The sequence below is a fragment of the Portunus trituberculatus genome, chromosome 17 (assembly GCF_017591435.1).
Source record: "Portunus trituberculatus isolate SZX2019 chromosome 17, ASM1759143v1, whole genome shotgun sequence".
Taxonomy (NCBI): Eukaryota; Metazoa; Arthropoda; class Malacostraca; order Decapoda; family Portunidae; genus Portunus; species Portunus trituberculatus.
Window position 1 is genome coordinate 19602200 of NC_059271.1, and position 27500 is coordinate 19629699.

The following is a 27500-nucleotide window of genomic DNA, read 5'->3' on the forward strand; positions in this document are numbered from 1 at the left end:
TATCTCCCCTTACTCTCTATCCTTTAAGAAACTATGTTCTATTAGACTTTTCGATATGACAGCTGAGGCCCAAAAGGTCATCGAGTGTGTTGCATCTGACGGCTATTGATCGCCTTTGAGTGAAGTTCACGAGGCACGGGGTCACTGTTCTGGAATGGGGCTCAATAGGTCAGACCGGGGTGTCAAGAGGGGTGGCGAGAGGTCAGAAGCCGGGGATAGAGAGAGAGAGAGAGAGAGAGAGAGAGAGAGAGAGAGAGAGAGAGAGAGAGAGAGAGAGAGAGAGAGAGGACAAGAGAGAGAGTTGGAAAGGTGGAAAGGGTTAGTGGGCCTTTATTGTACCGGGTGGGGGAAAAAAAGGAGGTTTGGGTGAACATACATGGCTCTGGTTTAAGGTTATGGGGGTGACGGGTCCTGCTCTCCCCGTCACGTTTCTCTCTCTCTCTTTCTCTCTCTCTCTCTCTCTCTCTCTCTCTCTCTCTCTCTCTCTCTCTCTCTCTCTCTCTCTCTCTCTCTCTCTCTCTCTCTCTCTCTCTCTCTCTCTCTCGTCCCCGTAACTCTTCCATTATTCAGCGAGAGGTACAGTCTTTTTTTTTCTCTCTCTCTCTCTGCCTCTTTTTTTTTTTTCTTTTACCTCATTGCTTAGTGTATCATTGTGGCTTTGTGGCACTGGGAGGGAGCTGGAGCGTCGGCCAGTATGACCCTCTGACACGCAGCAAGTAGCATTCTCCCACCAAAGTAGCATAACACAATGAAAGTTAAGTATTCGTTCCTCATACATGACCCGTGTCGCGGAAAGAATGGCGTGGGGATCAACAGAAACAATTGTACTACCTGGAGAGAGAAAAAAAAAAAAGAGAAAGAAAGGGAAAATAAGAAAGCATTACGTATGTGTGAAAAGTGCCTCAGAACTTTGTGAATAGAGATGAACCAAATGAGAGGGATTAGAAAGACGTGAGAGAGAGAGAGAGAGAGAGAGAGAGAGAGAGAGAGAGAGAGCACCACCTCGCCTTGCGCGGCACTGCTCGCGGCTCATTAAAAGACCTGGAAAAAGGGTAGACTACATTTTTATTAATTAACAAACACAGCCGGAGGTAGTGCGTTACAGGGCCCAGGCGCGGCGAGGGGGTGGAGAGTTGAGGGACAGTGGGAGGGAGGCGTTTGGGGGTCAGACGCATTTCATTGTTACCCCCTGGACGGCGACGCTGCCCCTGGGGTGTTGGGCGTCAGGGGCTGCAGGTAAGACCGTGTGTGTGTGTGTGTGTGTGTGTGTGTGTGTGTGTGTGTGTGTGTGTGTGTGTGTGTGTGTGTAGGATGTCTGGATCCACTCTTCCAATGTGTAATAAGGGCAAGGAAGCGAGTCTTGAGAGCGAGTATGCCGGTTGAAACTAAGGCTGAGGGTTCCCAGTTTTCCAGTCTTCCAGGAACAGAGGGATTCCAGCACTCGGGAATCTTAAGCTGCCGCTGCCATGCGTTCGGGAAAGGAAAGTTATGGCGCGACTACCCGAAAACTAAGAAAACTTCACCAAACACTCCTTTTTAATACTTTCCATGTCGCTGCTTCATAATGCCAACCTCTCCACTCGTTAGCTTCTCAACAAATATTCTATATCTACCCACCCGTCACTCGGTTTTTCTCTCTCCCTCTCACTCCTTCCATCTAATAACAAAGACGTTTTACTCTTACGATCTTCTTGGGCGACGCTTCCGAACCGTCTTTGATTCGATGTTCCGGACTGACTACCCCGCGAAACAGACTCTGGATATAACCGAAGCCGAACTAGTGGGCGTAGCAAGCTAGCGAACCATCCAAGCAGCCCGCAGCCAGCCAGCCAGCCAGCCAGTTCTGCCCTTCTGTATGCTAGAAACTCGTACGGATTCCCAAGTAATCCAGTGTAATCCGCTGTCGTCTAGGCGGCCGGGATTACTGCCGGGCCGAGTCGGAATAGTGCCGCCGAACCCTCTTGTAGCTCACTGGCGGGGAAGGGAAGAGGGAATTGGATTCTCTGTTGCGGCTCATACGTCCTTCTTGCGCCCATTGGCTCCCTCTTTGTCCTCCTCCTCCTCCTCCTCCTCCTCCTCCTCCTCCTCCTCCTCCTCCTCCTCCTCCTCCTCCTCCTCCTCCTCCTCCCTACTGTGCCCACCACCTTGCTTCTGCCGGCTGCCCAGAGAGAGAGAGAGAGAGAGAGAGAGAGAGAGAGAGAGAGAGAGAGAGAGAGAGAGAGAGAGAGAGAGAGAGAGAGAGAGAGAGAGAGAGAGAGAGAGAGAGAGATGAGAATGTACATCGGAAGAAATAGTTAAAGAAATAAAGAAAGAGAAAAATGTAAAAGGAGGAAAGAGCCTGGAAGAGAGGAGAGGGAGGAATAAGAGGCAGGGAAATGGAGGGAAAGAGAAGAGGAGGGGAGGACGAGGAGGAGGAATAGGGAGGAGGGTGAGGAAAATGGTAATGAGTGTTGTGGGAATTTAAAGATATCATAGAGAGACAAAAATGGAGAGAGAGAGAGAGAGAGAGAGAGAGAGAGAGAGAGAGAGAGAGAGAGAGAGAGAGAGAACATGGATAAGGGAAATAAAAGAAAGTTAAGAAGAGATAAATTAAAAAAGAGAAAGCAACACTTGAAAATATAGAGAAAGAATGGAAAAAAAGAGAGAACAAGTAAAAGGTGAAAGATTAGAAGAAGGAAATAGAAAAAAGAAAACACGCGACGAATGAACTAAAGGAGAAAAAGTAAGAAGGGAAGAGATTGAAAGAAGAATGAGGAGGAGGAGGAGGAGGAGGAGGGGAGGAGGAGAGGGAAGGGGAGGGGAGGGGATAAGTGTGAAGCAGATGGTGTTCTTCCTCCGCGTGAAGTATGTCTTTCCAATACTGGCTGAAGACGAGCCACGCTGTGATGTCAGGACGCTGGAGTCAGGCAGTCGGTCACGGGAACTACAGCTGCTCTCTCCCTCCTTGGATTTGTCACCCTCCCATCCCTCACCCAGGCCTTACCCTACTCTCACTCAAGTCCCACTCTCCAACGTTCCTCATCCCTCTAGTCCCTCACCGTCACCTCATTCACTCACTCACTCAACGTTCACTCAATCCCTAAATCCCTCACTTCCTTCTGTCACATACTCAGCCCTCTCTCTTTGACCCAGCATCCCTTAGTCCCTCACTTCACTTAGCCCTTTACTCACCGACTCACTTAGGCGTTCTCTCTGTTCTCCAACCACTCAACAAGCCCTCACCCACCCCTCACTCACTACCTCCACTCAAGCTCCCTCAGGCCCCTCGTTTCCTTCCTGTCTCCCGGCCCTTCTCCTCCCTGCTTACTAGAAACCCCTAGTGCATTCCTACAACTCTGCACTCCCTTCTGGTACCCTCACTGCTTCCTCCAGCCCCTCCTCTCACTCCCTTCCTCCCTCTGCCTCACTCCTTTCCTGCCGCTGGTAGAACGTATCCGGCGCCTGCAAGTTGATATTCATGCAGATTTCGGAAGCAGAAGGAGGAGCTGTGCGAAGAGGAAGAGTAGGAGGAGGAGGAGGAGGAGGAGGAGGAGGAGGAGGAGGAGGAGGAGGAGGAGGAGGAGGAGGAGGAGGAAGAGAAGAAGGAGGAGGAGGATTGGGCGATGTACCTCCACCAAGTGTTTTCTCTGCTTCTACTGGTATTGGTTGTGGGAGAGGGAGAGTTGGAGAGTGAGAGGAAGGTAGCCTAGGAAGAGCGAGGATAGGTGAGACGGAATAGGATAGTAGTAAATTGAGGTAAGGGAACGAAGTGAGGAGTGAGGAATCAGGAATCAGGAGTCATCATGAATGGTTCGGTAATGGTGAGAGGTGAGAGGTGGCAAGGAGAGGCAGGCAGCATGTGGAGAGGTAAGATAGATATGGGAGAGTGATTGGATGGAGAGGACAATGGGAATGGGGGAATGGACTCATAGCCGAACAGGGAATAGGAAGGCAGGCGAGGAGGCAGGTAATGGTGACAGGTGAGGAGGAAGCGAGACGGCGGTGGCTTGAATGATGTAATAGCGGGAGGTGAAAGAGGGGGGGAGGCCATCGGAGGGAAGTTAGGGTAGGTAAAGGGTTGTTGGGGGTAGAGGGGTTGGTAGGCTCCGTTCGTCACTCCGGTGCCATAGTAACCTGGAGAGACGCAGGTACGCCCCGTCACGAACATGAAGACACCTCTCCTCCTCTACCTCCCCCTCCACGTACTTCCATAGAGACGGATCAATATCTTGTGCCACTAAAAACACATCGGATCGAAAGGAAGGCCGCCATTTTTGTCATATTTTTCTTGTTGTCAGTGTCATCATGCTTGTCTTTCTTGGGAGCGACTCAAAGGAAAGCATAGCGGAGTAGCTTCTCAGTATTAGACCAAGAAAAGGAAAAGAAAATAATGTGTCCGCTGAGTTTTAAGGAGAGAGAGAGAGAGAGAGAGAGAGAGAGAGAGAGAGAGAGAGAGAGAGAGAGAGAGAGAGAGGCGTAGTCTAGCAAATAAGGTGAAGGTCGTGACTAGCAAGGGCCAAGGGTGCTGCTTTTTCCCAGGTTACCTTCCCTCCCGCCTCCACACCCCCACACCCCCACACCCCCTGCCCCTCCGCGCCGCCCAGGTGGACTCGTGCCTCGTAAACTCGTTCCTCCCCTCGGCGGCAGACCTTCGGGTGATGGCAGAGCGAGTTACGGGCCTCAAGTTTGCCAAATAACCCACCACCGCCTCGGCCCTTGCCCTCCCCGCGCCGGTGGTGGTGTGGTGTGTGTGTGTATGTGTGTGTTGGCATCTGTGCAGGTTGAAAGTGATGGTGATTGTAATGTTAATAGTGATGATGATGATGATGATGGTGATGATGGTGGTTGTGGTGGTGGTGGTGGTGATGATGATAATAGTTGTAGTAGTTAGGAGTAGTAGTGTTAGTATAGATAGTTGTAGTAGTAATAATAGTAACTGATGGTTGAAAATACACTTAGAAAATTACACAAATACATGAAAAAAACCCAACAACAAAAAATAACAAAAAAAGTGAGAAAATATATGAATCAAATCCAGCAAACAAGAAAAATAATAATAATAATAATAGAAATAATGATAATAATGAAAATAACACATCACAAACTCCACATATATAAATAACACGAAAAATGACAAGGTGTGGTTATGGATCTCGAAACTGCATAAGAAAACATTATTATTACAAACAGAGAAGGAAGAAAAGTTGTAGGGTTTATGGGTCACTTTTCTTTGCCTTGCTTCCTAGTACACTGTGGAATGGGCGTGAGGGTGGTTGGAGGGCACGATGGAGGGGTGGAGGGCAGGAAAGGTTAAGGCGGGGTGACAATGGCCGGGGCTGAGGAAGGCTGGAGGCGATAAGGGGGGGGGGGTGAAAGGGCTTCCATATTACGGCAGGTCACGGGAGATTTTTGTTTGTTTGTTTGTTTGTTTGTTTGTGCAGTGTCGATAGTGTATACAAAGCAGTTTTCTAGATTGAAAGAGAGAGAGAGAGAGAGAGAGAGAGAGAGAGAGAGAGAGAGAGAGAGAGAGAGAGAGAGAGAGAGAGAGAGAGAGAGAGGTTTTGTTTTACATTTTATTCTTAGAAATTCATTTCAGTACTAATCCCTCTCCTCTCTCTCTCTCTCTCTCTCTCTCTCTCTCTCTCTCTCTCTCTCTCTCTCTCTCTCTCTCTCTCTCTCTCTCACACACACACACACACACACACACACACACACACACACACACACACACACACACACACACACTCTAGAGCTCTCTCACTCTCTCTCTCTCTCTCTCTCTCTCTCTCTCTCTCTCTCTCTCTCTCTCTCTCTCTCTCTCTCTCTCTCTCTCTCGGGATGTAAATCGAGGAGTTGTGACCTTGTTGTCCCGGTGTGTCTGTGTCTTGGTCTCAGGCCACACACACACACACACACACACGTTCACACACACACACACACACACACACACACACACACACACACACACACACACACACACACACACACCGCGTAGTGTAGTGGTTAGCACGCTCGACTCACAATCGAGAGGGCCGGGTTCGAGTCCCGGGGCGGCGAGGCAAATGGGCAAGTCTCTTAATGTGTGGCCCCTGTTCACCTAGCAGTAAATAGGTACGGGATGTAACTCGAGAGGTTGTGGCATCGCTTTCCCGGTGTGTGTTGTGTATGATGTGGTCTCTGTCCTACCCGAAGATCGGTCTATGAGCTCTGAGCTCGCTCCGTAATGGGGAAGACTGGCTGGGTGACCAGCAGACGACCGTGGTGAACACACACACACACACACACACACACACACACACACACACACACACACACACACACACACACACACACACACACACACACACGGATTTGTATCTTTTGCTCATTTCTATTCTTCAGGCCCCTTCCTTTTGGCTCTCTTTTTTCTTCCCTTTCTTTTTTTTTTTTCCCTCCTCCTTCCAGTGACTTTCCTTTCCCCATGCACCACCACCACCACCACCACCACCACCACCACCACCACCACCACCACCACCACCACCACCACCACCACCACCTAACAACAGCAACCTTTCTTTCTTTTCCTGGCCTTGGAAATTTCGATGTTTGCCTCCGAAAAATAGATGGTATCCTAAATAGAACCAAGGAATGTTGTAAAAATGCGCAATCCTTTTCCTTCCCCGGGGCAAGGGCGTGGGGGTCTGTGTTAAGGTCATATTACAGAGGTGGCGACGGGTCACAGGTATACGGGAGAGAGAGAGAGAGAGAGAGAGAGAGAGAGAGAGAGAGAGAGAGAGAGAGAGAGAGACGAAGGGATAAACGGAGAGGGAAGGGAACGGGGAGAAGGAAAGTAGGTTAGGAGTGGCCGGGGGGAGATGAAGCGGAAGGAAATGTGGAGGAGGGAGAGGAAGACGTGGAGGAAGAGGAGGAAGGAGGAAGGACTGACTGATCTGAAGAAATGTGATGCATGAGAAGGAGAAATACGAGAGGAAGATGAAGAGGTGGGTGAGGTGAGTAAAGAGGAATAAGAAATGGTGGAGAAAAAAGAAGGGGAGAAGGAAGGGAAAATCATCGGGGTGAAAAGGAAGAGTGAGGAGGAGGAGGAGGAGGAGGAGGAGGAGGAGGAGGAGGAGGAGGAGGAGGAGGAGGAGGAGGAGGAGGAGGAGGAGGAGGAGGAGGAGGAGGAGGAGGAGGAGGAGGAGGAGGAAGGATAGACTAATGTAAATTCGATGACAGACGTACCGGAAATGCCTGATGAGAGAGGGAGGAGGAGGAGGAGGAGGAGGAGGAGGAGGAGGAGGAGGAGGAGGAGGAGGAGGAGGAGGAGGGAGGGAGAAAGATATATATATATATATATGGGGAGGAAGAAGGAGAATGAAATGTAATCACCAACATGGGGGTGATAATACAGCAAACCAATCATGTTGTCCTATAGAAGTGGTGATGATGGTGGCGATGGTGATGACTTCCGTACTATTACTGTGTACTAAAGTGTGATGACTTGAATGTTAATAGTTTTGACTGTTTTCCTTGCGTTGATGATGGTACTGGTGATGATTAGTGGTGGTAGTGGTGGTGGTGGTGGTGGTGGTGGTGGTGGTGTTGTCGGTGTTCTTGTGTAGATGTGTGTGTTTTGCCCTAATTAACGAACGAAGCTTCTGTGTTTAGTCTGTCTGTTAGCCCTTGTGTGTGTGTGTGTGTGTGTGTGTGTGTGTGTGTGTGTGTGTGTGTGTGTGTGTGTGTGTGTGTGTGTGTGTGTGTGTACAGTCTTCTGCTCTCTGTGTCTATATGTCCTCCTCCTCCTCCTGCTCCTCCTCTTCCTCCTCCTCCTCCTCCTCCTCCTCCTCCTCCTCCTCCTCCTCCTCCTCCTCCTCCTCCTCCTCCTCCTCCTCCTCCTCCCTCCTCCTCCTCCTCCTCCTCCTCCTCCTCCTCCTCCTCCTCCTCCTCCTCCTCCTCCTCCTCCTCCTCCTCCTCCTCCTCCTCCTCCTCCTCCTCCTTGAAATCTTGAAATCTAGTATTTTTCTTATTTTCATTACATTACTTCCGTCTCCATCTTTTCCTTCCACACACACACACACACACACACACACACACACACACACACACACACACACACACACACACACACACACACACACACACACACACACACACTGTACCATTACCACGCCTATGAGCTCCACCTCCTCACCAACACAGCTCCTAGAACCACACCCCCTCACTATACCAGTCAAGTAAGGGGTGGTGTGGTGTTGGGGGGGCGTCATTTGGGGGTTAGGGGTGTTTGACTTCACGTTGCTGGCGGGTGTGTGTTTTAGGTGTGTAAAGAAGAATAATGGTGAGGGCAGGCTGGGGTGTTTTGTGCTGGTGAAAAGGAACACCTTCCCCCCCCCCTCCACCACCAACTAGTTCCTTTTCCCCTCACTGTGTCTTCCTTCAATGTTCTCTGCCTGCTTCTCCCAGTTAGGAAGGAAGCGCCCTCTGTCCTCTAGGATTGCGTTGTTTTGTTAGTGAAGATGTGCCTAGAAGGAGAACACGAGGTAGCATGTTGTTTTGTTATTAATGTTGTTTGCTATTTCATCTGTGTCTGTGCTTATCTGTAATGTCTTCCTTCTCTTCATTTACTTCTGTATGTCATTGTTTTATTACATTTTTTTTCTTGATATATTTACATGTGTGTTACTATTTTCATTCTCTTCCCTTTTTTTTTTTTTGCACAATCTTTACACTTTTTTGCACTTTTATTCACACACGTTTTTTTCTTTTTTTGCCTTTTTTTTCTCTCTTCTTCTTTTCTTCTCCCTCCTTTTATACTGTCCTCGCCCTAACCTAGTACCTTTTCCTTTTCTTCTTCCGCGTCCTCCTTCCTCTCTCGCCCTCTCTCTTGCTCCTTCGCTCCCTCGCACCCCTCCCCGTCTCGTGGCCGCCTGTCTCGGATAATACTCATGCAGATTAATATTTTACACGAGTCCTTCACAAGAGGTGGGAATGGCGGCGGCGGCGGGAAGGTCGCTTTCAGGGCGGGAAGAGGAGGAGGAGGAGAAGGAGGAGGATGAGGAGGAGGTAGCTGTGGTGGTGGTGGTGGTGGTGGTGGTAGTGGTAGTGGTAGTGGTAGTGGTAGTGGCGGTGGCGGCGATGGCGGCGGCGGCGGCTGGGAAGGCTTGGCTTTGGTGGTATTGTGGTGGCCCGCAACCGTCGTAATTCCAGGGCACTCAGAATGCAGAGGCGACGACGACGGAGAGAGGCCCACCCACTAACGCAATACACACACACACACACACACACACACACACACACACACACACACACACACACACACACACACACACACACACACACACACACACACACACACACACACACACACAGTCGACTATCCCAAGGGTAATAAGCGCAGAATTCTGCCGTCCAGAGGGGGTGAGTTACGGCTGTGTGCTCTCATCGCCTCCTCCCATGCCCCTGTCCTTGTCCCCGTCCCTTCCCCCTGCTCTTGCTCCGTCCCTATCACCCGTAAAGCTCCGCGGGCATTGTGGGTTCTGGGGGTAAAGTGCCCGCTTGCTGCCTATCTGCCTGCCTGCTTCCCTCTCCATCTCCCTCCCTCTCTGTTTCTCTCCCTCCCTACTCGTTCCCTTGCTTGTTTGCTCGCCTGCTGCCGCTGCGTGTGTCTGTTGCTTTCCAGCTGAGTTAGTGCTGCCGCGCCCTCTCCGCCATGTTTTATTCCTCACCCTGGAGGCTCCTTGAACATGACTGCTAAAACGACCACGGAAGGCTTTTGTAATGAATTATTAGCAATTAAAACTGCCGGGTTGGTGCACACTCGCCTGGCTTGTGGTTGCTTCCTTATCTGTTTGCCTGCAGGTGCGTGGTTGGCTTGGTGTGTGACTTGTGGATTGTGGCTGGCTTTGTCCCCTGTCCTGGCTTGGCTTCCTTTTTGGCTGTGGTTCAGTGCTTATTGTGTGTTTAGTGTTTTGCCTTGTTTGCTCATTTTGCGTGAGTTTCTGTTTGATTTTTTTCCTTAATGCTGGATGTTCGACTTCTTGATTTTTCTCTTCTTTACTTTTCTTTTTTTCCCCTGACTTGTGTGCTTCATTTCAGTGTTTGGTTGACTAGCTCCAGCTCTTGCTTAATCTGTTCTACTCTCCTATTGGTCATTCATTGTTATGATTGCCCTCTCGTGTTAACATTTAGATGGAAAATAAGAAAGAGAGACTAAGAGATTAATTTTATGTTCTCATTATTATTATTTAATGAAGAGAACTGCTAAAAAAATGCGCGTTAAAAAGTTGTTAGTTATTACAGAAAAGAAATATGTAGCTTTAAAAATGATATATATATCTTTTTAATATTTTAGTATGTGTGCGTGTGGGAGGCAGTTTTTGATTTGTAAGATGTTAAAATGGAAAGAAGCACGTGAAAAAATACATAACCTGGAGTGTAGTTGGTACGCTGTTGATGAATGAGCTTCTGACTTGCTGTCTGGCGTGTGAAGTGTGGAAAGTAGCATTCGGGGAGAAACAACACATTACTGCTGTCAGGACTACTGTTATTAATGGGAATACTATTACTACTACTGACAATTGGATCCCTGCGTCTACTGATCTCATTCATCCTACATTTGTTCAACTAGTCCAACGTTTGCCCTACACCACACTTATCCCACTCTCCTCCTGTTGCTCCACACTTATCCCACTCGCTTCTTACTCGCTCTACCCTCTTGCTTTATCTACACTCATCCCACTCACTCCCCACTCACTCCCCCGTGCAATTGGTCTTATTCGTCAGGCTCACCTCTCACTTATCAACCCCACTCATCTCTCACTCCTCCCACTCTGCCTTTCGTCCTCTCACACACACTCACTCGTCAGAAATGAAAATGATGGTCCGTCTCCCCATCGACCACGACTGTCAGATGATAAAAAAAAAAGATAATTACCAGAAATGAAATTATAACCTAATAAACATTTTACTTTCATTTTAGTCGAATAAATGCGGCAGGCACGTCTATCAGTCACTGGGAAAGGGGTGGTGAGGGTGCTGGTTTGGGTGATGGGGGGTGTTTCTCTCTCTCTCTCTCTCTCTCTCTCTCTCTCTCTCTCTCTCTCTCTCTCTCTCTCTCTCTCTCTCTCTCTCTCTCTCTCTCTCTCTCTCTCTCTCTCTCCTCTCACACACACACACACACACACACACACACACACACACACACACACACACACACACACACACACACACACACACACACACAGAGAGAGAGAGAGAGAGAGGTGTGATGCCACCTATACCTCGTGGCCATAGCATTACAACACTTTTTTATATCCTCTACAACGTTATGAAATTGAAGCTGAATTATCATAGCATCCTGTGACTGGGGGAAGCTGTGTTGTGTTATGTTGGTATTGTACTGGTGGCAATGTGACGCTTTTATTTTATGGAGCAGGCGTTTGTGATGCGCTGTAGTGATAAGGCGATATGTATTTAAAGTGGTGTTGTGAGCTTGGTCCCTACTGGCGTCTGTGTGCTGGCTGGCTGACTAGCCGGAGGAAGGGAGGGAGGGAGGGATGGAGGGTGAGGGAAGGAAGGAAAGAGGGTGAGAGACCTTCAGACGCAGGCGAAGGAGGAAGAGGACAAGACTTGGGAGGGAAGGAAACATGTAGCTTACATTTCTGCTCCTCCTCCTCCTCCTCCTCCTCCTCCTCCTCCTCCTCCTCCTCCTCCTCCTCCTCCTCCTCCTCCTCCCCTCAGTCACTACATTTTCCTCTTTACCTTATTTTTCCCCTTTTCCTCCTTTCCTCTTGTCTTCACTCCTTAAACTTTTCTCGTCCTTTACTTCACCGACTATTTTGCTCTCTCTCTCTCTCTCTCTCTCTCTCTCTCTCTCTCTCTCTCTCTCTCTCTCTCTCTCTCTCTCTCTCTCTCTCTCTCTCTCTCTCTCTCTCTCTCTCTCTCTCTCTCTCTCTCTCTCTCTCTCTCTCTCTCTCTCTCTCTCTCTCTCTCTCTCTCTCTCTCTTTACGTTCGGCTAATTTTAAGATCGTGCCTCGGCCGTGCTCCTTCTCATCTCATCCCCTTCCCTTCCCTTCCCTTCCCTTCCCTTCCCTTCCCTTCTCTTGCTCCCTTTCCATTTGTCGTAAGCGGATTACAGTACCAAAAATGACGAATCAGTTTATATCACTTCGTTTAGTAGTTTGGATTCGTCTGTTGAAATCCCATAACGATGTGTATATATATTTTTCACCCTTGGCTTGCTTCTGTCCCCCCTCACGCATGATGTGCGCGTGCACACACACACACACACACACACACACACACACACACACACACACACACACACACACACACACACACACACACACACACACACACACACACACACACACACACACACATCTCTCCATGGGCCACATTTTATATAGAGTTTTTTTTTTTACTGTTCTAGTGACAGATTATCATTTTTTTTTTCATTATTAATAGAAGAAACTGCCTTGAAGACTCGGCTGATCATCTTTGTGTCCTTGGAAGATAGTCATGGTGAGAGAGAGCAGAGCGTTTTTGAATACAGAGCCATAACTACTGCTTCAGATATCCCCCGCGTCCTCCCTTCCAGTGCCCGGGCCACGTCTCTCACACACTCAACACGCTGTATTACCCTCGCGTCCTGAAAACTCGCTTCCTATTTTGAGGTAAAATTCTCAAGAGCCAATTTTAAAATAGGCTAAGCGTTCAGCTGACGCCGCCAGAAACAAATTGGAGAAAGGAGAGCAGCCTGCTGTCAAAGGGAAGACTGGAGGGGTCCTTGTCTGCCCCTCTGTTCTCTCTCTCTCCCTTCCGTCCCCTGACTCTCCCTCCCTCCCTCCACTCAGCTTCTATCTTTTCTTCCTTCTAACGCTTTCTCAGAAAAATGGAGATGGGGATTATCAATTTTTTTTTGTGAAGGTGATGATAACCATTGTAGTAATCATTGTTATTGTTTGTTATAATTCATCATCATCATCATCATCGTTGGTATCATCATCACCACAGTCATTATCATCATCGTTATCATTATAATACCATTAACATTAATGACTTAAGACATTTATGAATATATTCAAATATAGCTTTAATCTCTCTCTCTCTCTCTCTCTCTCTCTCTCTCTCTCTCTCTCTCTCTCTCTCTCTCTCTCTCTCTCTCTCTCTCTCTCTCTCTCTCTCTCTCTCAGACAAATTGACAGACAAATAGGCAGACAGAGACAAACACAGACGGCCACGCAGGAGAAGGCGGCTGTATTGGCTGCTGGTGTTGTGAAGCAGGTGTGTGATGATGCGCAACACGTGACGCCTTCCATCATCTGAGGCTGCAGCTCCATTCTTTCATCATGCCGTAATAGTTCACATTTGTCTCACATTTTACTGCAGGTCTTGATTTTTTTTTTTCTATGACATCTTTCGCAATTACAGGAAATCATCTTACCTCTTTGACTGAACACTGTTTTAGTATCAAAGGAAGGAGACTAAGATAAATGAGAAAGAAACTATTGCTATTTACTCTAATGATAAACTTCGGTAAACGGCTTGAAGAAAACGAGTCGCAACAAAAAGACTTGCATATGATAAATCGTAAACTCTGTGAAAGAATAGCAATGTAAAAAAAGACGCTTATTCTAAACACCAGCAATTGTGATCCTCCTCCTCCTCCTCCTCCTCCTCCTCCTCCTCCTCCTCCTCCTCCTCCTCCTCCTCCTCCTCCTCCTCCTCCTCCTCCTCCTCCTATTCCTCCTTTTCCTCGTCCTCCTTCGTCTTAAGTCTGTTTCTGCTTTTTGTCTTCCACGTTCTCTCTCTCTCTCTCTCTCTCTCTCTCTCTCTCTCTCTCTCTCTCTCTCTCTCTCTCTCTCTCTCTCTCTCTCTCTCTCTCTCTCTCTCTCTCTCTCTCTCTCTCTCTCTCTCTCTCTCTCTCTATCTTTTTCACGTGATCATAACTTTTCACCCCTTTAATTTTTGTGTCTCTTATCTTCCTATGTATTTAACGTCTTCCTCGTAGCCATACTCACTTCCTATTCCCTCCTCCTTATTGCTCTCCTCCCTCCTTCCCTCCCTCCCTCCCATCCCCTTCCTTGCTCTTCCTTCCATCCTCCCGCCCCGACAGACACTTTCATTTCTGTCTCCGAAGCTCTTATCTCTGACTTCTCTCTTCCCTCCATTGGCCTCTATATCATCCATCTGTCCTGGACACCGATTCCCTTTCCCCTAGCTGCTTTATTTTATTTCTCTCTGTTCCTCACCCTTCCTTCCTTCCCTCGCTCCCACCCGCTTTTGCCTACCAGTAACCCCTTGCACTGTTGCCTCATTCCATCTATTGCTTCTCTCTCTCTCTCTCTCTCTCTCTCTCTCTCTCTCTCTCTCTCTCTCTCTCTCTCTCTCTCTCTCTCTCTCTCTCTCTCTCTCTCTCTCTCTCTCTCTCTCTCTCTCTCTCTCTCTCTCTCTCTCTCTCTCTCTCTCTCTCTCTCTCTCTCTCTCCTCCTGTGTTGTCCCGCCCATCATCCACTCCCTCATGGCTTACTCTCCTTTTAGACACTTTTCCTTCCCTCGTTTTCCCCTCCATCGTGACCTCATTCCCATCACTCCTTCCTCGATTCCTTCTCCTTTTCTTCCCCTTTACCTTACCTCCTCCTCCTCCTCCTCCTCCTTCCCATCAAAGCTTTTATTCCCCTTTGTCACAATGCACCGCTCTTCACTACACCCTTCCTCCCATTTAGATCGTTCTTCTTCCATCTTCCTCCTTCTCCTCTTTCCTCCTTGCTTCTCCTCTCCTCCTCTCTTCTCCTTCTCTACCTTTTCTCTTCTTTCTTTTCTTCTTTTAATTTCCTTCCTCTCCTCCTTCTCCTTCTCCTTCTCCTTCTCCTCCTTCTCCTTCTCCTTCTCCTTCTCCTTCTCCTTCTCCTTCTCCTCCTCCTCCTCCTCCTCCTCCTCCTCCTCCTCCTCCTCCTCCTGCTCCTGCTCCTGCTCCTGCTCCTGCTCCTCCTCCTCCTCCTCCTCCTTCTTTTCCTCATGTTAATAACATTACTAAGCGAGGCACAAACTTTGCAGCTGAGTGTCACCTCTCTCTCTCTCTCTCTCTCTCTCTCTCTCTCTCTCTCTCTCTCTCTCTCTCTCTCTCTCTCTCTCTCTCTCTCTCTCTCTCTCTCTCTCTCTCTCTCTCTCTCTCTCTCTCTCTCTCTCTCTCTCTCTCTCTCTCTCTCTCTCTCTCTCAGCATCGTTCCTCACTCTCCTTATTGCTCCCTCCTCCGCCTCCTATTGTGTCTTCCTTATCTCCCTGGTTTTGTAATTGCCTTTCTTCCTCCGGAGTCTTCATTTTCTTCCTCATCCTGGTCGTAAATAGCTGGCATCTCGCTCTTCAGTTTCCTCCCCACACGGTTCTCCTCTCTCCTCTTTTCCCATCTTCTCTCCTTCTCCTCACTTCTCGTTCACCAAGATCTCGCAAAAGGGTTGAGTGGGCTGTTTTTAATTCACGTATTATTGATGTTGTTTATGTTAGGATTGCTTATTCGTCTTTGTTATAATAGTATTTGTTTGTTGTTTTTGGTTGTGTTTCATTTTGTGTGTTTGTATGTTTGGCGCCTTTGTTTGGTTCTTTTGTGCTTCTCTCTCTCTCTCTCTCTCTCTCTCTCTCTCTCTCTCTCTCTCTCTCTCTCTCTCTCTCTCTCTCTCTCTCTCTCTCTCTCTCTCTCTCTCTCTCTCTCTCTCTCTCTCTCTCTCTCTCTTTCTCTTTCTTTTTCTCTTTCTCTTTTGAACTGATGTTTCTGATGACCTGTTAAATCCCAGTTCTTCAAGATTTGAGGAAATGATTGGCTCTTAAATATCATAGTTTTATCCATCATATTCATCCTCTCTTCATATTCTTAACGTCACATACTTATCCATACACCTTATCTTGGTTCTCATATTCACGCTCTCTTCACGTTCTCCTTCCTCTCGTTTATCAACTTTCATGTTCCCTGTGCATGTCTAATCCTCGTCCTTCTTCCTTGCTCGCCTTTCTTCACACCTTTAGTTCCTCCATCAGATTATCATCTATATTTGTTTTCATCATCTTCTTAATCTTTCACCTGTTCCTCGCTTATATCTTCCTCTTTGTCTTCTATGGATGTTTATATGTCTTCCTTACTGTTCTCTTCATGACCGTTTTCTGAATTATTACACTCCTCCAATACTTTCAAAACGCTCCAGTTAAAGTTACACGTTTTGTAATGTTATTGTTATGATTTTAGCGACAAATAAACAAAATATCTGCATCATCGATAAGGGAGATATTTGAGAACGTGGTGGATAATTTTTGTAGCCTGTGAAAATAGTTGTGGTGAGAAAGGAAAGCGTTTTAGAATATTAGCTTTAGTTTTTACGATCATCACCACCCTTTCTTCAACGCTCCTTCTTCTTCCCGATTATTAGTTTCATAACTCCTTTATTCCTTCAATAATTCATATCTTCTGTTGATTCTTGCTCTTAATTTTGTCTTTTCATTCCTCTTTCATTTTTATCTAAACAACTCGGTAAAGCTTTAAATGGGGTTCTTGCTGTTATATAGTGAACATTTTTTTTTTTTTCGCAGCAATAATGTTTCAAATGTTTTTCTTGTAATTTTCAACCATCACATTGAGTTTATCGTCGCCAAATCCTACTCTTGCTCATTTTCACCCTTATCATCTTTTCTCTCACTCTTCTCTTGCCTCCTCATCCCGATTCGCATCCAGTGTGTGTGTGTGTGTGTGTGTGTGTGTGTGTGTGTGTGTGTGTGTGTGTGTGTTGGAAGGGTCTAGCAAAGCGGCTTTTGGCACTTCTTTCTTTCTTCCTCCTCCCTTTCTTTCCATCCCTCCCCACCACACCAAGAGGCCGTCGGCACCCTTAGCCCCTTAATTATCTCCGACCACCACTTAGGCAACTCGTGACGTCAGGATTCTCTCTCTCTCTCTCTCTCTCTCTCTCTCTCTCTCTCTCTCTCTCTCTCTCTCTCTCTCTCTCTCTCTCTCTCTCTCTCTCTCTCTCTCTCTCTCTCTCTCTCTCTCTCTCTCTCTCTCTCTCTCTCTCTCTCTCTCTCTCTCTCTCTCTCTCTCTCTCTCTCTCTCTCTCTCTCTCTCTCTCTCTCTCTCTCTCTCTCTCTCTCTCCTCCTCTCCTCCTCCTCCTCCTCCTCCTCCTCTCCTCCTCCTCCTCCTCCTCCTCCTCCTCCTCCTCCTCCTCCTCCTCCTCCTCCTCCTCCTCCTCCTCCTCCTCCTCCTCCTCCTCCTCCTCCTCCTCCTCCTCCTCCTCCTCCTCGTCCAAGCACTCTTACTCGCCTCCCCCCACCTAGGGCATCTGTCCGTCACTCCAGCCACTTCAAACGCGTGCTTTCACCTCGCTGTCGCGCGCGCGCGTGTGTGTGTGGTGTTTTAAGTGTTTTTTTCTTTACCTATATAATTAAAGTGTTTTTTATGTATTATCTGAGAAGCAGTAAGTAGATTTTAATGTTTTTGTTTAATTTCTGTTTAATTTTTTTTTTTGGTTCATGTTTTAACTATGGAAGCTGAAGGTTGTCTTATGTAAAAGAGAAAAAAAAAGTTAGTGTTTAGTTTTATGATGCGAGTCATGTTATTTATTAATTCATCTTTGTTTTTGTACAGCGTTGTTAAATTGTGCTATCGTTTCTCATTTCATTTCTCTCTTGAACTTTAGTATGAGACATAATAGTTTCCCTTCATCTCTTAAACATTCTTGTCGTTTCCTTGGCATTTTCCCTCCCTCTCTCTCTTTCTTTTTTTTTTTTAAACCTTCAATTTCCTTCTTGACCCTGAAGGTGAGACATGTAGCTTTCATTCCTTAGCCCTCATGCCCCCTTCCTCCTCTTCCTCCTCCTCCGCCTCCTCCTAGTCATCTTCCTCCCGTACTCCCACCGTCCTCCCCATCCCACTACCCCCTTTAACCTGGCAGGGCGCGCGGGGCAGCCTCCAAACACCTGCCGTGTGGGCCTCGCGTGACGCCCAGGTATAAGCCGGTAAATGCTTTGCGAATTATGGACAGCGTAATCGATTGCATTTTTGTAATTTGGGCATAATTTGTGGCTTTATCTTCTGCCCCCAGACGCTTGGCTTCCCGGTGGGTGGGGTGGGTGGGTGGGTTGGTCGCGGATGGGTGGGTGTGTGGGTAGTGTGGGATGGATGGGTGTGCAAGGTGGGGCCAGGTGCGAATGAAGACAAAACGTGGGTATTGGTGCCATCCTGCGTGCAGTGAGTTGCAGGTGAGAGAGAGAGAGAGAGAGAGAGAGAGAGAGAGAGAGAGAGAGAGAGAGAGAGAGAGAGAGAGAGAGAGAGACACCCATTCCTTAAACACAACATCCATCTATATATACATTATAAACAATAAACAACTTGTGTATAACATTTAAACATTCCTTTACAATCCAACACTAATTGCCTTGTCTTTTTATCTCCACAGGTAAGTAAGTGCCCATGGCAGCGGAGGTGGAGGTGGTCGTAGCAGGGGCGTCTGTGTCGGTGGTGGTTGTGGCGTTGGTGAGTACCCGGGCTGAAGCACTAAGGCGGGCTGCGTTTATCGTTGCTCCACTGGCGACGTAATTACCCTCAGTCCATCACGCTCGGTGCCGCACAAAATATCAGATGCTTAAGTAAATAATCATAGGTGCAAATACATAATGTGCGGGCGGAGACCACACTGAGCCGCTGTAATTCGCTGTATGTTAGAATAATAAGACGTAATCAGACGTAATGAGATCCTGATAGACACGATCAGCCATAGCGGACAATTAAACATAATCGGACCCGTTAAGTTGAAGTCAGAAAAAAATAATGAAGAAAAAAAAGGAACGGCTGTATCGCAAGGCAAATCAGACCTTACTGGCTGTAATTACACGCAGCTAAGGATGGCCAGAGATAGACTAGTCATAAAAAACCTAAGACAACTAGGCATTATCAGACTTACGCTTAAATAATCAGACATGCTCGTACATGGTTAGGCATAACTAGACATTATCAGACATTAGTATGTATTATCAGTCGCAGGGAAATATAATCAGACAGACGTAATACCTGCCCTCTGTAATCCCCATCCATCCCCCCGCACCCCCACGAAGGATTAGTGGGGGTGAGGATGTCGAATTTGTGTCGGGGGGAATGGAGGAGATAGGAATTTCGGAAAGAAGGGAGGAGTTGAGTAGTTTGGGAGAAGTTAACTTGGATTAGGAATTTGGGGCGGAGGAGGATGGCAATGTGTGAGTGATGGGAAAGATGAAAAGATTGGAGGTGTTTGGTTGTGGTGGGGGGAGGGAACGAGAAAAAAGATTTGTATTGTAGAAAGGAACTTAGTCTGGAATTGTACATATAGTGGAGAGGTAGTAGATTTTTTTTTTTTATGTAAGAAGGGTGCCAGCAAGCGCAACCAACATTACAATTAAAAGAAAAGATTGCCGGGTCCATACAGAGACAAAAACGGCAACCAAAGTCTGATGAAAATTGTCTTGAAATCTCTTTAGAAAGGATTTTAGTCATAGGAATGTGAGAATTGGGTCGTAATTGCTTGGGGGGATAGAAAAGAAGTATAAAGTGTGTATAAGTGATTGAGGTTGAAGGATTGAATTGATGAGGTTTGAATAAAAGGAAGTATATGCTTGAGTTACAGAAGACAAAACAAATGTAGAGATGCTTGGAGGAAACTTATTAGGGGAAAAATGTGACGGAGACATTTAACAAAAGAACGAAAGAGTTTGTGAAAAGCTAGAAGTTTGGTGGAAGAGAGATTTGAAGAAGGAATTGAGTGAGAGAAAAGAGGGATAATCGGTGGAAGAAAGAAGGGTAGGAGGGAGGTGTTATGGGAGAGAGAGAAAAAAGAGAGAGGGTTGGTAGAAGAGAGAAGGGAAGGAAGGAGGAGGTGCTGCGCAGATCTTAAGTTTGGGCTTCGTGTTGCTGTGAGGGCACCACGTCAGCAGCAGCACGCAGCAGTACGTTCACAGAGGTCATGTGTGTGTGTGTGTGTGTGTGTGTGTGTGTGTGTGTGTGTGTGTGTGTGTGTGTGTGTGTGTGTGTGTGTGTGTGTGTGTGTGTGTGTGTGTGTGTGTGTGTGTGTGTCTGTGTATGTGTGTGTGTATGTGTGTGTGTTAATATTTATGGTAATTTTTATTCGTAAATTTCCACGTGTCTTTATTTAGGTAGTTGCTGAGGGACGTTTCTACCCGCAGGCAATTTCTATACTTTTGCTTTGATCTCTTTTTTTCTAGTTTTTTTTCTTTCACTTTCTCTTTTTCTCTTTCTCTCTTGCTTGTGGGAATATTAAGCATTCCTGGCTCTCGTTTTCATACCTGGAGTTTATACTTGTGTGTGTGTGTGTGTGTGTGTGTGTGTGTGTGTGTGTGTGTGTGTGTGTGTGTGTGTGTGTGTGTGTGTGTGTGTGTGTGTGTGTGTGTGTGTGTGTGTGTGTCTTTATGTGTGATTTTGACGGAGTAAAAAAAAAGTGATGCGACATGACACCACACACCCATACACACACACAAAAGGAAAAAAAAAAGGCAAAAACAACAGCAACAACAAGAACAAGAACAACAACAACAACAACAACAACAACAACAACAAAAATATTTACACCACTCGAATGGCGTCCCCACAGGCTGATCCCAGAAGGGGCCGCCATGTTTGACTAAGGCTTCAAAACAATTAACACATGGACGGTTTTGTGCTCGAGTCCCTCTTGTTTGGCCGCGTGTGTCCGAGTCATTACTTGGCGAGCCGTGTCCGGGCGACCAGGTAACACACAGGACCGGGAGGGACGGAGGGAAGGAGGGAGGGAGCGAGAAAGGGAGGAAAGCGGATTGGGGGGGAGGGGGGAAGTGAAGGCAGAGGCAGGAAGGAGGCAACGAGACTAGGTTTTGGTTTCTTCCTCAGTAACTCATTTTTTTTTTGCTGCACTTTTTCAATTTTCTTCTTTTTGTCATGGTCTCGTAAAATGTGCTTGTAAGTTTACGTTTATAAGTTAGGCTTACGCATGCTGGGGATGACGGGAAAACTTGCTTGCATTTCATCTTTTTTTCTTTTATCCTTCAGCTTGTATCTTTCATGTGGCTTTAAATGGAGGCTAATCAGTCCACGCATCTGCACACACACACACACACACACACACACACACACACACACACACACACACACACACACACACACACACACACACACACACACACACACACACACACACACACACACACACACACACACACACACTTATGTATAGTAAGTGAACTCTGAATAGCCGTTCCCGTAGACCTTTATCCGTGACTGTACAAGCTTTGAGTGGGAAGATCTTCACGTTTCTTTCACTTATTCATCCCATTGGAAATATAGATACCTACTGTCCGAGAGAGAGAGAGAGAGAGAGAGAGAGAGAGAGAGAGAGAGAGAGAGAGAGAGAGAGAGAGAGAGAGAGAGAGAGAGAGAGAGAGAGAGAGAGAGAGAGAGAGAGAGAGAGAGAGAGAGAGATTCGTAAATTAATTCGTGTCTCTCCAAATGAGTAACCTAACAAAATATGAGCCTCGGAGATATATCCCTCTGTTACGGCACCCGTCGCTTGTATGTTAGGCACGTGAGGTGGTGGTGATGGCGGTGGTGGTGGAGGAGGGACTTGAGGTGGAAGTAAGGAGGGAGTGAGGGGGTAGAGAGCCGTTCGCGTGTCTCATCCTCCCTTTGCCTCCACCTTTTTCCTCCACCTGCACCTAAATTACCTCCAGCATGTGGTGAGAATATTGGGGAATTCATATTTGAAAAATGTGTGGATCACGACCTTCCAATTTTTTGTGTGTATATTTTACAAGATGGTGGTGACGGGGCTGGAGAGTGAAATGGAGCCTCACTATGGAGGATGGGGGAGATATTCATTTTTTTAAACGCTTAAGAATATTTTCAAACTGGATGACATAACATAAAATTGCTTTTAGTAATTGATAACTTCTAAAAAATAAAAGATACGGTGTTTTGTGGCTACACTGACATGTGACTAGGAGTGTTTAGGTGGTGATGGTGAGTGGTTAGTGGATTGGGGGTTGCTATATTGCGAGTAGAGCTTCAGGCGATGGAGATACGCTTTTAGGAAATGGATTGTTGGTTATAGTAGAGATGTTGGCGTGGATGGTACCAGCGTAATCTTTTAAGATGTAATGGAGTGGTTGTCAGTTTTACCGGATGTGGGAATTTTCGGTGTAGCGTATATCGTGAATTAAATTCTTTATACGTTTACATTGAAATAGAAATGTTACGATCAAGATCAAAAGAACAAAAGGGTAGCTGAGAGGTATTATGTATACACGCTATAGTCCCTGCGTAACATATGCACCGTTACTGAAGGAAGGCATACGAGCGGAGGATGTAAGAGAAGACGCAGGGCACAGAGTAAGGTACAGACTAGTTATGCGATGCAGCGACTTCTCTGAAACAACCCAAGGAAGACGGGAATGAGGCAACGTTGCAAAATAAAGTCAACCTCAAAATCTCTACTCATCTTTTCTTTTATGTACTTGCGTTTTCTTTCACCCATATAACGCCTGATAGAATTACTAGCAAGCACTACATCGAAGGCGGAGTATGCGAAAGAGCCAGCCTTATAATGTGATGTGTAGCTGTGGTGGTGGTGTTGGTAGTTTTGGTGGCCGAGTCATGGTGGTAGTGGCAGAGGAGAGCAAGCAGCCGTTCCATTTAGGTCTTTGCGTACCAAGTTCTTGAGGTTAAAAATATTTTCCTCTCGAGTCCTAAGATATTTAATGCCCCTTATATTTTATTCAGTCATGTGCGTTGACTTAGGAAAAAAAAAGAAAAAAAGAGAGAAGAAACATTTTGTACGAATGCAAGAATAGAAGGCAAGAGAGAAGCTAATGGTTCTAGGAAGAGGATGGGAATGAATATCTGGAGTCAGGAAAGGAAAGAGTGAAGGGAGGAAGGAAGGAAAGAGGGATAAATGAATGAAATATGTTCGGAAGAAACGTAAACAGAAAGGGATGAATGAAAAGAAAGAGCACAAAGAAGAAATGAAAATGCAAGAAGCAACTACATACAGAACGTCGATTGTTAAAAGGAAACATAGAAAATTGAAAAATAACAGAGAGAGAGAGAGAGAGAGAGAGAGAGAGAGAGAGAGAGAGAGAGAGATGGGAGTACCATTGAATAGGAGAGAGGGGGAGACGAGTAGCAAATGAGTTACTTAAACATTGATCCTTCTCTCTCCCTGTGCTCTCTCTCTCTCTCTCTCTCTCTCTCTCTCTCTCTCTTACTAGCGAGGGAGTAGCGGAAGGAGGGTGAAGAGGGGGAGGAAGGACCCTGGACAGTGTTATGGGAAAAAGTGACCACTGTTCACGGGTCCAGCATCTCTTGTCTCGCTGGATCTTGGGGACAAAGTGTGTGGATACATTCAGCCAACCTGGTGACTTGAAAGATGTTAAGAGTTGTGTTTATTTCGTGTACTTTGAATTTGTGTTTGTGGAACTACGTTCCGTGTTCTTGGCAACTAGAAAAATATTGTCAAGAATCATGTTCCATGATATATTTTATATTCTCTCTTGTTATGGTTATTATATTATTTGTTTCTTAATTATTCGTATGAAAAGTATATATAATGGTTGAGTTTATTCGAATGCTGGTGACCATAAGATGTGTTCTGAAAATTCATTGAGGAATATAAAGCTTAAGAATGAAATATTAACCTACTCTATCATTCGATTGCTTCTGTTGTTTGTGGTTGCTTTAAAAATTAAACTTGAGCATCAGTCATAAAAATTACTTTGATAAAAATACTATTATAGATTTGGTAAATCTTTGGAATCTGTGTGGGATCTTTAGAAATCCCTCCTTGCTTAGAACATTGTATAGTTTCCTGCACTGTCAAACGACTAGTTTTTCCATATCTGTCTACAACTTTTAGGCATTTGTATAGTACAACGTCTTAAATTGTCATGTAGCTCTGAAGAAACCAATTCTATTTCATGTTATCTTCTTTGAGTTTTTACTGAATTGGAACAAACAAAGGATAATTACAACAGTAATTGGGTTAAAATTAAATAATTTTTTTAATAATTCTTTTGAATAGCAATCTGTCCCATCCAACCATAATATGTTTCGTGATATGAAATTTGAATTGCATGACTCTTGAGGGATAGGGGATGATAGTCAACATTTTTTTATTGGCTGCAAATAATGGTGTTTGTGAACCTTTCGTACCCAATTTTGTATTCAGAGAAACTTTAAACTAAGTTCCTCTTCTTAACATATACTTCAAAATTGCCGTTTGTATTATTTTCTAATCCTTTAGCTATAGTTTATAGTTTTATACTGACGTATGTGGTACACCACGTCTGGTGTGAATCTCTCCTATGAGCGTGCATTACAAGAATTTCATAGAAATTGCATCTAATATTATTAGATTATAAAGATAAAGTAGTACTTTTCCTCTTGTTTACTTGAAAAATTATATTATAATAAGCATCTTACAGTTTTGCTTGTGTTACTTGTGTTACTTGTGTTTCGTACGTATATATATATATATATATATATATATATATATATATATATATATATATATATATATATATATATATATATATATATATATATATATATATATATATATATATATATATATATATATATATATATATATATACACACACACACACACACACACACACACACACACACACACACACACACACACACACACACACACACACACACACACACAAGGAAAAATAAAGTGGTGATAATGACACATAACCACTCTACTTTTCACCACATCTGTACCTGTTACGCTCACCATCGCACCAATTGACTTTAGTCTCACATCCTTCCTTGTAGCATCACTGCCACATCCCTCCCGAAGTTCTCAGGAGTCCGCCACGTGCCTGCGAGGTGTGGGTCCCTGAGGAGGCACTGGGGATCCGACAGGAGACAACCTTTGTGTGCTCGCCTCCCTCGGGTTCTAGGGGAGGGTCGTGTGTTGGCGGGTCCCGAGGGAGGCTCCTAGTACTCTTGTGTGGCCAGAAGTGAGACTAAGTTGGTCTTGGTGGTGGTGGTGGGTGAGGGGGGATGGAATGGTGGGTGGTGGAGGTGGGAGAAGGAGAGGGACCGGTGACAGTGGTGGCCTGCCCGAAGGGTGCCTGGTACTGTAAGTTAACACGCTGAGAGTAGCACGTAACGAGAGAGAGAGAGAGAGAGAGAGAGAGAGAGAGAGAGAGAGAGAGAGAGAGAGAGAGAGAGAGAGAGAGAGAGAGAGAGAGAGAGAGAGAGAGAGAGAGAGAGAGACCCACTGTCATTCATTTTGTAGTGTACTTGTTGGTAGGAATACGTAGGTGCAGGATACCAGGATGGTTAAATGTATGTGGTCTCTCTCTCTCTCTCTCTCTCTCTCTCTCTCTCTCTCTCTCTCTCTCTCTCTCTCTCTCTCTCTCTCTCTCTCGTATTTATCTATTACGTTTTATTTCGCTGTCAAGATCTTGCTCATTTTTTCTCAATATTTTGGTATTGAGTTCAGAGTTTGCGCGTGAGAGTTGGTGGGAGGAGGGAAGGAGGAAGAAGGAAGAAGGAAAGGATGTAACGTAAAGGACAAAATAAAGAAGGAGTAATGAACACGCGGGAAACTTGGCGATGGCAGTGGACGGAAGAGGTGAAAACGAGAGCGGAAAAGGAGGAAAACAACAACATCGATGACGAGGAGAGGGAGGAGGAGGAGGAGGAGGAGGAGGAGGAGGAGGAGGAGGAGGGACGATGAAGGGGAGGAGCAAGAGAAGGAAGAAGAGAGGAAGGATAGGGAGGAGTAGAAAGAACGAGAGGATAAGGAGGGGAGAAGTAGGAGGGTGGAGGAGGAAAGCGGGGGGAGGAGTAGGAGGAGGGAGGAGCGCGAGGGCGAGGGTGGCCGGGCTGTGGGAGCCTCGCGTGGCCCCAGTCGCTGCTAGAGGGAGGAAGAGATCACACCTGCACTCTCCCCTCTCTCGACTCACGCGCACCACGTCGCTGCTCCAAACTCCTCCAACACTCACCTTTCTCCTTCCCCTCATCCTCCTCCTACTCGTCCTCCTCCAAGTTCTGAAGTCACTCGTTCACTTACAAGGGACGTCTTACCTCTTGATTCAGCTACATCCCGCGGTCACATTAAATTTTTTCTGAACGCTCTGCTGAACGAACCTCTTTCTCCCGTCAGAGTTAAAGAACTTGTATAAAAGAACAGACATTGGAAGACCACTCCCCAAACGCTGGTGCCTCCTCCGGGCTCGTGTAGCAAAGCAAGTGCCACTCTCGAGACCCGCCGCCCAGCCAGACCCTCCGCTTCTCATTAAAAAGCTAAAAAAATAAACTAAATAAATATCGTTCCATGATCTACACCGATAACGTCCAGTGCTCAAAGCCAACCAGGTGCCGCTTAGTGTGTTTGTGTCGTCTGTGTTGAAGGTGACGGAGGGGAACACTCGAGGACTCGCTGCACAAGACTCCGTTTCGCCCAGCAGCGGTGGGAGCGCCGCCCCCTCGTGCCGTGCCAGCCGAGCGGCAGACCCCAGCGAGTTGACCCACGTTGTATCTCCCCGTGACTCGCCGTGCCAGGCCGCGCCCCCTCTCCCGCCCGCCCGGCCGTGCAAGTCTTTCGTCGTAAACATTGATTAATAACCCCAGAGGAAGCGAGACAGAGGAATAGAGATAGAGATAGATTAAAAAGCGAAAGAAGAATCTGTAAATAGATCAAGCGCGACTACGTGTAAGAGCGAGGTACAAACACGCCGTTTATTTTGTTGTTGTGACGCCATTCGTAGACTGAGTTTGATGTTATAGAGTATGTGGTTCCGGTGACTCTAGTGAGACTTGATGTTGTGTAGCTCCCTTGACGCCCGCTGTCCACTCAGATGGGAGCCCACCAGAAGCAAGAGAGCGATGTTCTCTGTGAGTATTACTCGTGTTTGTTGTCACCCTCACTCCCCTCACCCCCTCTTCCCGCATGTCGCTTACCCTCCATACATGCTTTCCCGACCACCGGAATGCCACGCAGTTTTCATTAAAAGGATAAACAAAGTTTCTAGTTTTGTTTACGAAGTTGACGTAATGTTTTAAACAAGTAGAAGAATAGAAGTATGTTGTGGTGTGTGGGTGTGTGTGTGTGTTTGTGTTTGTGTTTGTGTTTGTGTTTGTGCGTGCGTGTGTGTACGTGCATATATATATATATATATATATATATATATATATATATATATATATATATATATATATATATACATACACACACACACACACACACACACACACACACACACACACACACACTAGATAACCATACATGTAAGCTTACATTCGAGAGTTTTGTGCATGCTTATATATATATATATATATATATATATATATATATATATATATATATATATATATATATATATATATATATATATTATGTGTATGGGGGTATTCCACTCATAAAGTTTTTTGGGGATAGGGTGGAATAAAAAACTTTTCGATTTATCAACTTCTCTCCTCTGACTGACTCTCCTCACCTTCGTTCTCACCGTCGTAATGATGCGCC

General features: G+C 46.1%; 1 protein-coding gene across 2 annotated transcripts in view; it reads left to right on the forward strand.

The window, feature by feature from the left end:
* LOC123504990 (calmodulin-binding transcription activator 1-like) overlaps positions 1-27500 on the forward strand; it is a 697746-nt gene that overhangs the window by 281374 nt on the left and 388872 nt on the right. Inside the window, exon 1 of one of the 2 annotated variants that reach the window (XM_045255980.1) lies at positions 25793-26869. The exons of the other annotated variant lie outside the window; for it this stretch is intronic. The gene's annotated coding sequence lies outside the window, so the exon portion shown is untranslated. Of the gene's footprint in view, positions 1-25792; positions 26870-27500 lie in introns of those variants that run through there. 2 annotated transcript variants of the gene reach the window in all.